Source organism: Cebus imitator, unplaced genomic scaffold (assembly GCF_001604975.1).
Source record: "Cebus imitator isolate Cc_AM_T3 unplaced genomic scaffold, Cebus_imitator-1.0 Scaffold268, whole genome shotgun sequence".
Classification (NCBI taxonomy): Eukaryota; Metazoa; Chordata; class Mammalia; order Primates; family Cebidae; genus Cebus; species Cebus imitator.
This window is the reverse complement of record NW_016107583.1, coordinates 599475-615322: the sequence shown is the minus strand read 5'-3', so window position 1 is coordinate 615322 and position 15848 is coordinate 599475.

Genomic DNA, 15848 nt, shown 5'->3' with positions numbered 1-15848 from the left:
TGATTAATCTGAATTTCAAATGGTACTTTTGGCCATGTTGAGGTGAGCTGTGAGGAGTTCATAGGAAGCTGTGATCCCATGGATAGGATAAATCAGAGGAGAAAGACTGGAAGCAGGCAGAACTCTTGGGAAGCCATTGTGGTCTGCTGGGCTGTTGGCTTTGCTCTTCTTTTCTGGAATCTGTATCTTTATAAGTTTTTTACTATGTAATACTCCCAACTCCCAGCTGACTAGTCAAGGGGAGGATAGCTGATCTCAGCTGGATCAATCAGATCATCTTTTAAAAATATAGAATTTTGGACTAAGAGACCCAAGAAGGGAAGCTGGTAGAACTGAATTGAGTTTATGGTGGAGCTAGAGAGTTCAGTCAACTCCTGGTGCAGGCTACTGTGGCTCCTGGCTTTCCTAGACTTTTGGGTAAAGCCTTTATTGAACTTATGAAATTCGAGGGCACAATTGCAGGATCTGCTTAAGCAATATCTATAAGTTGTAAACTAAGCATACACATGGCTCAGAAGTCAGAGATGCTGAAGGGGAAAGCCCCACGGGAAGGTGGAACGGTTGTGGGCCTGGCCACTGCCTTGTGCTGCCTTGTGCTGGTGGGTAAGCTTCCATGTCAGCAAGACTGTTGGTGTCTCCATTTCCACAAGCCAGCTTTCCTATGAGAATCACACAGAATGCAGACCCCATTCAGAAAATCCTTCAAATTCTGTTTTTAGAATCACTCTGGAACTAAAATCTGTTGAAGTTGTAGATTTTCACGTAACATATTGCCCCAAAACTTAGTAGCCCAGAAAAACAAACATTTATTAACCTATGGTTTCTGTGGATCAACAATCTGGGAGTCACTTAGCTGGCTCAGGGTCTCCTGCAGACTACAGTCAACACATTGGCTGGGACCGCAGTCATCTGAAGGGCCAGCTATAGAAAGATCCATGTCCAAGCTCACTCCTGGGGCTATTGAAAGGCCTCAGTTCCTGGCTGCATGGGCTGCCTCAAGATGTAGCAGCTGGCTTTCCCCAGGGAGAGTGATTAAGAATAGGTGAGAGAGAGAACAAGCAGCCAAGACTGAAGCCATTTTTAAAAAATAACCTAATCTTAGAAGTGATATCCCATTACTTCTGACATATTCTGTGCGTTAGAAATCAATAAATATAGCCAACACACAAGGAGTGGAGGTTGCACAGAGCATGAATACCAGGTGAGGATCATGGGGCTATTTGAGGCTGCCTACCATAACCTTAGATTAGTTTTCTTTTTGTCTTATGTGAAACTTGAATTGTTTGCTGTTATGTAAAACTGAGTAAATCTTCCCTAATATGATGGAATTGCAATAATCTAGGTAAGAGTTTGGGTTTTACAGTGATAAGGGCAAGAGACAGGCTGATACAATAAATATTATGAAGTTACAATTGATCATCTTGGTAATACTGGGCAGTAGTTCACAGTTAGAAAAATAGTATTACACTTTGGCCATTGTGTTTATTAGACACCTGACCTGGGGCAAGTGTTAAACCAATTTTAAGTTATAGTTTTCTCACCCAAAAAAGGGCAGCTTTCTTATAGAGAACATGGCACACCCAAGCAGGGGGATTGAGAAAAGTTTAATAAAGGGATTGTTTATTAAGGTGTGGACAGGATTAAAGGAAAGAGCAAGGGATGGTGATATGGATCAGTTATCACCCCCAGGACTCAGAAAGAATACATAGGAAACTGTGGCTTTAGGAGACACTGCTGGTTAGGGTTTTGGATAGAAGGACATGGTCAACTTGCTGTGACAGGGCAGAGAGGCAGTAGTATTCTGACCTTATTTTTTTCTTTCCTACCAAATACTTCAAGTGACTTGCATGTAAGCTGAACCCATCCAGAAGCCTGAAGACAAAGGAGTGTAAAGATGCAATCCAAAGTGGCCAGCCTCCCAGGGTGCAGAGACTGGCTCTGAGGGGTAGGTGAAAATTATTCAGCATAGCATGTAAAGCACTTAACACTAATTATGTCAAAGAGTAAGCGCTCAATAAGTGACAACTATTATTATAATGATTATTGCCCGCTAATGGGATCTGTGAATGGAGAAAAGCTGGGTGAGAATATACATGTTGGAAACTATAAAGAAACCTCATTTTTTTTCTTACCCAGGAACACTGATCTATGTGTGTTAGTATTAGGAAATTCAGGCAGAGTGGAGTTTATTGAATTGGCTGGTGTCATTTACTAAGGCCAAGCTAAGAGAAGAACCTCATTCAATATAATACTCTACTCCCTGGCCCATTAACAGTTTTCTTCTTCATTTTCTGACCATTTTGGAATGGTGGGACGCTCCGTATGTGACTTCTAGAAACTCTCGAGATAAGCCTTTAGCTCTACCTTTGAAAGCTGGTCATGCTAAGCATGGCAGGTTGCTCCAGCAAAGCCCTTCTGTCCAACGTTCCTCCCACCCAGCTGCCTGCCTCTTTCAGTTCAAATATCTGTGAAAGGTGCCACTCCCACATAATTCAGTGCAGCGTATTCTGGGATTTCCTAAGCAGCAGGCTGGCAACCAGCACCAGATGGAGAAGCTGTGTAACACTGAGTGGAGGCTGCAAGGAGAGGTAGGCAATGAGGCAGGTAGCCAAGTGGGCAGTCCGGGAGATGGAGGGCCGAAAAGCCGGCAGGGCTCTTGCTGCCAAGATAGAAGGATTCTTATGAAGTTGTAAATTTCACATTCCCACCTTTCTTCTTCCCACCCTTCTCCCCCACAACCTATCTCCAAATTCAGCAACTCTCATTTACCCATTTTTCCAAGGTAGTAATGTGTCATCACTGCCCCCAAGTCTGATGTTCCCTGTAAGGCTGAACTTCAGCAGCTCTATTGTGCCTTTAAGGAAGAAATCAACATGGTGCAGATGGTATTTCAAACATATTTGTTTCTATGTCATCTGCTCTGAACATAAATATCAATTCAGTAACTTCAGTGTTGTAAGTGATAAGTTGAAACATCATCAGTTGTTTTTCAGTTAAATGACAGTAACAAAATGAAAAATCACCATTAAAAAGGCTATATTTGCATATTTTTATGCTGTCAAAGAACATGGCACTAATGTAGCATAAGGAGAATTCTTAAACAGAAACATTACAGTTTTCAAAATCTAAAGAAGATCAAAAAATAAATGCTGAAATTTCATTTATAAAAAGAAACAGGGAACAGTTATTTCACTGGCAGAATAATAAAAGCACTTTCTAGTGGCATTTTTAATAGCATATTAATTCAAAACTGTAATTTTGAGGAGTGATTCCATCTACATAAACAGCAAATGCATTTTAAATGCTTAGTATTATCATAATGACTAGAAATTAAATTAATAATGCTAGGATAGTTAAAACTGATGTAACCTTCTTAAATCTTTGTAACTACATGAATTTTAATCTACATTCCTATTGAACTCTCATCCTGAACTTAGTTTGTTGCTTAAATTTTTCGATGAACTGAACAATTCTTTGATTTTAGGAGTTTTGCTTCGGGAAGTTAATTTTCAAAGACATGGCTGAACTAAAATCGGTACCACTTTAATCCTGAATGAATGAAGAAGGATTCTTTTCAATCTAAGTTATAATATCTTAGCAACATTTCATAAAATCAAGACACCCATAAGTGAGGGGAAAAGATTTCTATCCCTCCCTAAAGAAGACTATAAATGTACTGCAAAATGTTTTGGTAAAGGAATCTTTAAGGAGAGAGTTCTTTGTTTCTTTACTTCTCTTTCAAGTGTTCAACAGGATGGTCTAATCCTGCTGATCGTAGGGCCTTTAATGAGACATGGGGCAGCAGGTAGTCTAGGTTTCAAAAGATACACACTATTTAGGGCTTCATAGATTGAGTCGAACCTAGAATTTGATTGTCTAATGTATGAGTATCTAGGGTAATTCCCAGAGTGGACAATTCTCCCAGGTAATATAAACACTATTCAAAAGGTGTTCCACCACCTTACTACTTGGCAAACTTTTGTAGGTATTATACAAGTCCTTGGGTATCTTTGTTTCCTAGAATATATTCTACCTTCAAAAGTGATTAGGGCATGCAACTGATTCTGTAATCCGCAAAACAAGGCAGATTGTGCTTCACACAAAATTACCTTTCACTGCCAGAGCGCTCTGCTGCCAAAATGTCAGTGTGGTGGAGTCCTTGGCCATAACGGCTATGGCCATTGTAGTGCGCAGATGAGACTTTTCAAAGCGTGTGCAAAACAGCCGCCTTACCAAAGCTGTATTTGTGCTTTCAGACTTGGCTTCTCATCATCCCTTTCCCTAGGCGTACCAAAGCCCAATCTCAAGAATGGGGGAAAAAAATGAAGGAAATGCTAAACTGTAGATTTCTATAATCAGAAATTATTTATTCTGAGAGCCTCATTTCAACTGCAAAACCATGGTGATATTTATTTAAAAACAAATTAAAAAAAAAAAAGGAACCAGCAACCCGTGTGTATTATTCATAGGTAGCTTGGCTTCATATATTTCCTTGCAGTTTGTTTTTAGAGCAGGTCTCTGCTCAGAAGTTGAAAGTGCGTGGCTAATATTCTGCCTCAATTCCCATGTACCCAATGTGGAAGTCCTTGAAGTTGGAAAATCCCTTTATAGTTAGCTACGGTTGTCTTTGTGCTGAATTTGTTGTCTCTAATGTAGTTCTGTCCCATAACCTCTTTCTGGAATAGTTCATTGGACCCAGGACAGATTTGAATGGACCCAATTCAGATAACAAACACAACATGCTATCTCCCTGGATTTCCAGTTTACTTTTCTTATACAAAAGAGGGAAAGAGTAATCAAGTTTTAATAATAAATGTGCAAGCACATAATAGTAACATATGCAATTAAAAACAGTTTAATTTCTGGTAGTATCTTAAGGATTTTTTTTCTCTCAAGCACATTTTGGGTCTGACAGATGCAGGGTCTTCTACCTACTAATCATTTTAACTGTTAACAAGCAGGCTCTTATTTATTTGAAATTTTAAATCAGGTGGGTGTTGAAAAGCACATTCTTAGAATTAGGTAATTTGAAATGGCTTTTCCTCATTTCACCTCTCAACTCTGCCATACAACACCAAAAGCCTGGCTGGTGAATGCCGTTGCTGGTGGTAATTGATTCTGAATACAACTCTTTCATTTATGACTGACCTCATGGAAAGAAAGGTTCATTTTACACCTTCTACCTTGGTAACTTTGGAAGTACTCTTCTTCTTCTTCTTTTTTTTTTTCTTACACCCGTTCGCATGAGTGGCTAATGATAAATAAAATCAGGGCCTGTGTCTTGAACAAATGAAACAGGACTAGTTGCCCCTTGTTCCTTTATTCCTGTCTAGATTTGAGTTTGAGTTTCGTTCTACATATCCTTTCACTTTTTAACCACTCCTATCTCGGCCATGCAGAGCTACGTAAGAGGTTTTTCTTCTTTGAGGAAAGTCAGAAATAAGTGATATGAATAAGAAAAAAAAAACAAGAGCACATTTCCAGCTCAACAATTATAAGGATGTGTATATAACATCTGCAAATTCCAATAATGACTTGGCAATCATTGATTTTTTTTCTGAATGAGCTTTACAATGTGCCTTTCTTTGGCAATCAAGGTGGTCACCATATATTGTCCCATCATGCTGCTTTGTACTAAATATTGAAAGGATAGAATGAGACAAGGGAAAGAGAACAGCATTTACAAATGAATCTTAGAGTTGGAGTGCCTTTCAGTGGCAGCAAATCATTTTTAATCTGACAGCTCCTAATTACGTAGATTGCCAGATAAATTCAGCCAAAAAGTGTCAGACTCACATGAGTTAAAAAGCCTGGTGTGTTGCAAAAGGCATTTGAGGCTCCTAAACCTTCCTGGAAGTGAATGCCCTTGAAAGCTCTCAAAGCAATGAGTGAAAGAGCTCAGCCAGGGGTCTGGTGACATGTTGTAATGACTATAATTTATAGCACACCAGCTCCATACTACCCTTTGCCCCGGCAGGGTGCTTCCTGGAAAATGGTATGGCTTATGGAGAATTGGAAGGAAGAAAGGGGAAAGGAAAAAATGACTCTAAGGCCCTTTTAGCAGCCCCCGTACTGTTAGCTTACACTTTTGGGGCTCCATTTAGAGACTAGTAACTTTCATACTGAACATATCTTATTCATCTTCTGCTGATTTATGCCATAATGCATAGTTATGTTCTTTACTGGCATAGAGCAGTTATATCAGACAACTTGGCAGAAGCTTGGGGATGACTTTAATTTCACTCATTCATTCATTTATTCATTCATCAAGTTTTAATTGGGCACCTACAAAATACCAAGAACTGTTCTTAGCACTGGGTTCATATCAACTAGACAGGCTTCTTGATCTCATGAAGATTAACATTCCTTGGGCATGAAAAGGTGTGAGAGGGAAAAGATTTTTAAAAGTCCCCAAGTAAACATATTCATGAACAAGATAGTGTCTGATATGATGTCACTAATAAGACTCTGAAGTTATCTTGTTCGGGCTTTTCCCCTGGCAACTATACTTCAGGCAAGAAGACTGTTATAAGTTTGTTAAAATTGGGAGAATGATGAAGAGGGAAGAACAGAAAGGTAGGAACTGAAAGATAGCATCCTTATAATACGTTAAAACAGACATTCTGGTGTCATTCATAAATTATCTTTGTGGATAATTTCCATAGCAAAATTTCAAAATAATTGAAGCAATTGCAGCATCATTGGAGTAAAAATTTGGCTGCCAACATGTAACTTCAAAAGACGTATGATTTCTTCCATTCTAGTATAAAACAGAACGTAATAAAAACACCATAATATGATGAAGCAGAGTAGATTCTGGTTTGATATGGGTTCAGATCTTGGCAGTGGCTCATCCTGGCTCTGTGACTTTGGCCACATTATTTGCAACATTACCTGTTATTTTGTGTCATTTCATTCTAAAATTGGTAAAATGACAAAATATCTGGGAATTATCATAAAAAATAAGTGAAATAATATTTAGAAAGTGCCCCAAATAATCCCGCTCTTATAAAGGATGAGTAGCAAGTTAATACATGTTCCTGTTTTTATCCATAGCCATAAATTATAATTTATATACATTATACATTATTACAATCAATAAACCATGATATCAATTCTTAAAATCTTCAAATGTGGCTAGAAAGAAAATTCAGTTCTTTAAGGACAACTTTATTCCATTACTATCAGGTCAAATAAAGGGTTTTATGCAGAATGGAAGGCGTTTTAATTTTGTGTATTCAGGATCAAGCCTGTCATATTGTCCCTTTGAGTACGACCACTATTCAAGTCATATCTTTTGAGGCCTTTTGATATTGTGAAACAACAACTCAATGAAGGATCAAAGGATGGAAAATTGAAGGTTGATTCATGCATTTTAGAGTAAGGATGGCTTATAGCATTGGGCACAATGTGAAGGACCCAGTGTCAGGGAGAAGATAACTCAGGAGAACAGAAAGATCTTGATTTCAAAGGAGCAAACAAACAAACAATCAACAACTTAATCTCTCTAATGCCTCAGATCCTGACAGAAAAATTTACAATGATGAAAGAAAGATATAAAACACAGATGACTGGAAAAATTTCCCCACAAACTGCCAAGTGACCCTACACTGTCTCCAGACTTTCCAAAGATACCTTTGAAAATCTCTCCTACGAAAGCCTTCCTAAACTTAAAGACTTGAAAAGTGCTGTTCATTTAATGTTTTGTTGCAGAATAAGTGGGCAGGGATTATGAAGTAAAATAATTTTGCATTATAAATCATGCTTCCACGTATTAAATGCAATTCTTAGTTAATGATTTATGGTTAATGATTCTTTTATAAAAGTGCTTGGTATGCTATAGGCATCTAGTTTATTGAGAATAGTGTTTAGAAGTATTTCTAAAGAAGTTAAGTACCTAGCCCTTAGGTACTAGGGAGTTAGGAATGTGATAATTTTTTCAGTATTCTGAAGATAAGAACCAATTTGCTTAATTTCAATTTATAATCCTTTCCTCCAAATGCAGTCTGCTCTGAGTATAAGATGTTGTTCTTCCACACTTTTCCTAGGTGCTCACAGATTATCTTGTTTCTCTTTTCCTCCTTCAAAGCCTTTTCTCTACCTATGGTATCCAGTGCTTCTGTGTACTAGGTGAAAAGAGGGTTGACGCTGTGGCAAAATGAAATTGCCTTCTTTTGTGGTTAGCTAGTGCAATGAGCATTCGGTTCCCTTGAGGTATTTTGGTGCAGCTTTTTAGAGAAGCATTTTTACGTCCCCACTGAACTGATAATGATGAACCTTCAATCCCTGTTGCCTTCAATCATTTTCTCATTGTGCCAGCTCAATGAGTTTTCTTCGACTCCAGTTCTGGTACCCGGTCTGGCAGAGGCAGAGAAAATGAAAAATTCTTTTGGTGTGGTTTGCAGTGAACTTCACTTTTAATTCCCTGTTAATGTGCAATCTGAAGTACTATTCAGAGAAAAATTCTGTTCATGTTTGTGGCAAAAAGCAGGAAGCAGAAAAGTGACAGATGTAAGATGAGAGAAGGGGCAGCCTTTAATCATTTTGTTGTCAAAGCAGCTTTGGATTGCCCTTTAAAGAAAGCATTTTCTTTGCTGCTTCTGGAAAACTGAAGATTCATTCTCTTGCCCTTTGCAGATTCCTTACCCAGAGGGTTAAACTCCACACTGTATGCCAAACTTCAAAACCCTAGATCTTTGCTACAAAGCAACCCAGTTTATGCATTCACATTTCAAAAGAATTGAATTCCTTTGCTCTAACTAGATAAAAACTTTGGTGACTCACTTTACACATAATCCCAATGGAAGTTTACACATGATCCTGACTCAGTTTACACATAATCCCAATCCATGAAAACATATGGCAAATCTCAATGACTACAGAACTCATTTTCATTTATGATTGGACTAGTTACTTCATGGAGAGGCTAAGTGTTAAAGCATGTACTGTTTGCAAAGCAAAAGCCCCTTCTTCCCTTAATCCCTGTGTGACTGTAATTAAGCAGGAGAGTTAATTTTATGTAAATCATGCATTACTGTAATTGGGCACAAGTGAACATTCATGTACATCTTATTTAAAAGTGAAATATAATGTTATTATGTGGATGCTGGTGCAGCAAAGTCTCAACCCTCTGGGAGGAAGTCAGCAACATCACTGGCTGTTTACAAGACTCACTCTTTAGTCTGTGAGCTTAATTACAAATCACCCAGCTCTGTTTGGCACAATTCTGTGAAGAACGAGTCACTTGCCTTTGGAATAGCTGAGAAGTGGATCTCTGGGGCTTCCATTCCCATTTCTGTCTCAACCTCTACTTGTAGAGCAGTTGTTTTTCTCTTTCTACTCATCTTTTCAAACCTAAACAATACTTTCCAATGGTTTGCTCCACTTGGCAGTTCTGACCCATATATCCCCAGGCAGACTACAGATGGATTTGTCTTCTGCAAGCAGGGGCTAGTCTGCTTCCTTTTTTAGCTTGTCTTTTCTAATGCTACTCAGGGCTGCTTTATAACCCCAGGATTTTTTTTTCCAAGTGCAGCCAGATCAGATACTGTCCAGCAGCCTGCATTTGTGACTGCTGCAGCGGCTCCACATTCCTGGGAGGGAGGGCTAGCCTCTGGGTGGAGAGGATGAACCTTTCTTTTATTCTTTATCTGGAGAGTAGATCTAGTGATTTGGGACAAGGTTGCCCTGCAGAATGTACAAAATCTAATTTACATATCTTTAGGTCAAGATCTCTAAGGAAGAAAATATGCACATGACACAACTTTTATTTTAAACATAGTCTCCTTCTCACCCAGAGTCCTGAAAATCATTTTTGGAGTTATGCCTTGGCCTGATTCTGCCCAGACTGCCAAGCCAGCTCCTCTGCCTGCAAACTCTGTGCACACAGAATGTTAACCTCCTTAGACTTTGGGGTAAGAGGACTTCCCAGTGGTGCCACCTTTCTGCTCCCTGCTTTCTTGATGCCATTTCATATTCCTGAAATCCTAATCAGATACTTTAGACTCATTTCTTCTAGAAGGATTATTTGAATGGACAATCTCTTACATTCCACTTCCCATAACTGCCCCCCCTCCAACAATTCAATAGTTTCTTGTCTTCATCCCTTTCTCCTTTCCAGGGCCTTCGATTTCCCACTTAGCTCTTTCTGGCTCACTTGCTTTGTTCTCCGTCCCATATAGTGTCATTTCTCACGTTGAGGGTGTCTTACATGAACTGCCATTGGTCAAGAGGTTACGGATGTGAACAGATGAAGTAATTTCCAGCTAAGAATTTTGTTTTCCCAACGAGTAAGTAGTAAGGAGATAAGTGTGTTCTCTAGTGGCCATGATGTTTTATCTTCCTCTTCGTTCTTGGAAAAAGACCCTTTAGGTAACATGTAGCAAAGCCTGTTGGTAGACTAGGCTGTCTTCATTGAACTAGTTCTTCCAGTAAAATTCAATGCCATTTTGCACTAGCTAACTTTAGCTCAGGTAATAGGTAGCAGCTATTTGCATATTCCTTTCAGCAATACATGGTATTTTTACATTATTTTTAATTATTTAATTTTATATTGCATTTGGCCTTGAAAGTTGGTTTGAGCACTTTTGAATATTAAATGAAAGTAAAAATATGTACACTTAATGTCATTGCTGTTGTTGTTCAATGTTACACAACTCGTACAAACTCCTGGTCCTGAACCAATCTGAATGCCTCAACTAATGGCAGTGAACAGCTTTTAACTCATACCATACAAGAAGAGGAAGAGGCATCCATGGGGAAGGAGAGCTCCAGTTTGAGAAGTAACTCAGCTTTGAGGCTAAAACCAACATGAGATGAGTTTAACTTAAGTGTGAACTGTTGAAAGAATGGCAGCTTCAGCCTAATGCATTGTGAGCCTGCGATGGTTAAATGGCAAAGCCCTGGGTTGCTCCAGTTTAAGGATCAGAGGAAGAGACCTCCATAAGATGAAGGGAGAAGAAACGAAGCATCCTTAGAGTGCGTGGGAGGAAAATTGCCTCAGCATCTCTGGATCTAGGTAGATAAAAGTTAGGTACAAAGATAATTAGGGAGAAATTGTCAATAAGGTTTTCATGTTTTATGGGTATGCTTTATACAGATGCAGAGCACGAGCTTGAGAATGTCTTCAACTGGTATGAAAGTGGGAAAATGAAAGGCCCTCTTTTTTCGTTGTTGTTTTTGAGACGGAGTCTCTTTCTGACATCAGGCTGGGGTGCAGTGGCGTTATCTCAGCTCACCGCAACTTCCACCTCCCAGGTTCAAGCATTTCTCCTGCCTGTCTCCCGAGTAGCTGGGATTACAGACATGTGCCAACATGCTTGGCTAATTTTACATTTTTAGTAGAGATGGGGTTTCTCCATGTTGGTCAGGCTGGTCTCGAACTCCAGGCGTCAGGTGATCCACCCACCTCAGCCTCCCAAAGAGCTGGGATTACAGGCGTGAGCCACCGCGCCCGGCCCAAAGGCCCCTTTTAAGTAGCATGTGATGTGGGTGGAAGGAAAGGTAAAGATGTAAAGCAACAGAGACTATCCTCAGTTAAATTCTTCAAAGGCCTCACTGATAGCTGAGAGTGATTGAAATGTATACAAAAGCTACACTGTATATGTGTACTTTCACAAATTATGCTTAGTAACTATTCAACTTCATAGCCTATTCTTAATGAAGATTCAGTTTATTAATAAATTGTTTTCTTGTCTTAAAAACTCAACATATATTAATATATTCTTAGACAATTATCTGAAACGATATACATAAACACCATAGTGCTTTTCTCTTGGTGGTGATATTATTTTATATCTCTGACTTATCTATATTTGCTAATTTTGCCAGTTAATAAAGTATTAAAGTGTTATTTATATGATATATCTATTAATAACTTGATGTACTGCCATGATAATTTGGGACATTATTCTGTGCTTTGCATTCTTATCTGGATTCATTAAAAGGCCTCTGTTCTCAAAGTCTAAATTCATGGGAAATAATGAAGTTAGACTGTGGTAGAGAAGGGCTATAATGGTGGCTAGATATTGCATGAGGTGAAGAAAAAAGAGGTGGTTATTATTTTGAGAAAGAGAGAAAGTCCAATAAGGGGAGACATCCATAGAGAGAAGGAGAATAAAGCCCTCTCGAAATACACCCTGAAGAATGGGTTTGACTGTGTGGGTCCTGAGAGATGCTGCCTCACGATGACCACCATGGCTGAGCTGCTTGTGGGGGGAGTGCCTGTGATGAATCAGGAAGCCTGGGAGGTTTAGCCACGACAATGGGACCACGGAGAACAGAGGGCCAGGTCTTGCTCCTGTCCTTCTCTCCCTTTCCCCTGTAGTACCTGATTTGGGACTTCTTATTAGCTTTGAGTTTGGTTCTTGTCCTGGATTAAATTTGGCTTGGAAAACTAAATAAAGTATTACTTGCTTCATTTCTTACCTGATGTAAGAGAAAGAGTAAAAATTAACAATTTAAAATGTACAAAAGATTCAAGTTAAAACGACACATTTAGTATTACTGGAAATAGATCTCAACCAAGGTACCATCCCCAGAGAAGAGGGGTCAGTAAAGTAGATTTCTGTCCATAGTGAGGCTGGAAGGAGGCTTGGCATGTGACTGCTGGCTAGCAGATGGCACGTCACACATAACTTCCTGATGTTGATTTCAAAGGATCATATTCATTTGTATATTTATGCACTGGTTATAAAAAACCAACCCCATCACTTTGTGTCATTTTCTGTTTCTCCTTCATTCATCCTTTATTTGAGCTTTCTGAGGATGATCATATACATATATCAATTAATTCAATGGAAAATTATTATTTTTTTGAGATGGAGTCTCGGTCTGTCACCAGGCTGGAGTGTGGGGGTGCAATCTCCACTCTCTGCAACCTCTGACTTTCTGGGTCAAGAGATTCTCCTGCCTCAGCCTCCTGAGTAGCTGGGACTCCAGGCACTCACCACCACGCCTAGATGCATGGATAGACAACTCATTTTCTTGTTCGATGTATTTTTAGTAGAGATGGGATTTCACCATGTTGGCCAGGGTGGTCTTGATCTGCTGATCTTGTGATCTGCCCACCTCGACCTCCCAAAGTGCTGGGATTACGGGCATGAGCCACTGTGCCCAGCTGAAAGAACTTTTATGATTGATATCCAGATGATTAGTTATGTAACTAACATGTCTACTCTGAGGAAGAACAACAGGTGGTGCAGGGGTTGCAAGATTTTGGCAAAGGGAAGTAGCATCTGAAGACAAACATTAGTAGAGAGTCTAATATGACACAGGGATCATCTCTGTCATATTTCAGTAGTCTGCACTGACTTCTCCAGGATCCATGCAAGTGAAGACTTTGATCCTGCAAAATCTCTGCAGTATTGACTCACTCATTCCCTGTCTGAAAACACACAAGAAGTTTAATGGTATGTGCTTTGTCAGGATATACCTATTTTAAAGTAGCAGAAAAACCCCCCTCTTCTTCAGACACAATACCAGTGGATCCATCTGAAAAACAGAATTAGAGATACTGTGTTGTTTCTTAACTCTATATTGCCTTATTTTTCCAGAACCAAAACCAGCTCTCTTGCCTTCAAAGATATGAGAGACACTTTTTTTGAGCAAGGATGATTGCTTGATTCCTTCTTACTCTGACCGTGTGATTCCCATGACACAATATTTAACTGATGAAATATGTTTCTTCTTATTTACTTTTACAACACATATTTATCAAATCCCTATAAAATAATTTCCATATATTGAAAGTTCACTGTGTACATGTCACCATTCTGAGTACAAGGATGGATTGTCATGTTCATTTCTCAAACCAATCATATTGGACAGGGAAGATATTTTTTCTCTCCATTTAAAATATGAGGCATAAGGAAGTGAGGCAACTCACCCAAGGTTAGCTAGTAAAATGAAGCTTAGACAGGCAGTCATATCTGCCTTGCTTCAGAGGCCCAGTTTTAAACATGATGCTCACTTTGGAGGCACCCAGTCCTCACTCACTACCCAGCCACCTTGTTCTGTTTTTAATTCTTTGTGTAGAACTTGAAACTGCAGTTTTTTTTTAATTGTTTGATGACCCCCCCTCCCCTCATCCACCTTCACCTCCTCTGCTAAAATGTGAGCCTGTGAGCAGAGACATGTTAGGCACTTCATTGCAACATCACAGTGCCTAGAATAGTGTCTGGCGTGGTGTAGGTATCCAACACGTTTCCTAAACAAAGGCAATTGGCAAGGCATTGATTTTCTGGGTTTTGTTGCTTCTTTGCTACAGGAAAGACAGACTTGCATGGACAATTAAAGAAAAACATGAAAAGCACTATAAGATAATTAGGAATATGGCCAAGGGAGTCAGGGGGGGCTTCACTGATAAGCTGTTATTTGCTCTGGGTTTTGTGAAGAGAAGAAGGGTGTGAAGAAAGCATGAGGAGCATGTAAAATATCAGAAGCAGGAAGTCAGAGTATGTGTGGAGAATGATGAAGTCATTCTGTGTATCTTACTGTCAAGAGGATACCTCCCCAGCCTTGCACTTCCTCTTTTGGGGTCCCCAATCACTTTGAGCTGACCAGTATCAGAGCCTTTGTCACATTCTTTATAATTTTTTATTTATGTCTCAATCTTCCCTGCAGGATGGCGTGATCTTTGAGGCAAGGAACTGGGATGTTCTGATAGTGAATTCCTTTCAGGCAGGCACTCTGCCTTATTTGTCGCTGGCTTTTTGTAATGTAGCATGGTGCTGGTAACTGGAGGCCCTTGGTAAATTTATAATAAATGTATAATGAATGAGTGAGTAAATAAGGGAATGACATGGCTCATTAGCAGTTTGTTTATTTATTTATTTATTGAGACAGAGTGTTGCTTTTTCACCGGGGCTGGACTGCAGTGGCTCACTGCGACCTTTTTCTCCCAGGTTCAAGTGATTCTCTGCCTCAGCCTCCCAAACAGCTGGGACTGCAGGCAGTGGCACCATGCCCGACTTACTTTGTATTTCTTTGTAAAGACAGGGTTTCTCTATGTGCTGGTTTCGAACTCCTGGACTCAAGTAATCTGCCTGCCTTGGCCTAAAGTGCTGGGATTACAGGTGTGAACCACCATGCCTGGCCATGAGCAGTTTACTTTAAAAGAATTTTGAATTTAAGTTGAGGATAAGCAATAACAGTAGTCAGTGTGGTCCTTGGTAGCAACACTAAAAGTATAGTGCCTTTTTTCTGAATATATAGAATCTTGATAGAGAGACAGAAGTGATCTTATGGATCAGGAAACTGAGATCAGAGATATGATATGACTTGTTCATGGTGCCACAGCAAAATTGCGGGTCTAAATAGAACTTAAATTTAAGAATCACGGCTCTCAAACTTGCTTTCTACAAGTTCTACTATATAGCCTGCTGGTCAGACGGCTGTAGTAGACTGTGAAATTCTGAGCTCTATGCTTAAATAAATATATTGATAAGGTAGAGTTTGTCCAAGGAAGGGTGAAGCAGATGCTAGGGGGATGTGGAAATGATATCACATGAAGGACAGATAAGGAAATTAAAGATGCTTCACTTGGAGAAGAAAAATCTTGCAGGAAGGCTGTGGGGTGAGTGGGAAAACATGATTTCTGTATTTCTATTTTAAATAAATAAGTCATTATTCCTTTGCTCCTAAGAGAAAAAATAGGAGTCATGGGTAGAAAACACATAGAAATAAGTATCGACTTGATACGAGAAAGAATTGTCTCAAAAATTATAATTGTCCAAGGATGAAATTCCAAATTATCAGAAATATGCTAGTAGAGGCTGGATGATTATCTGTTAGTTCTAGATTGTGAGTTTTTTGTTTGTTTGTTTTTCTTTTCTTTTTTTTTTTTTTTT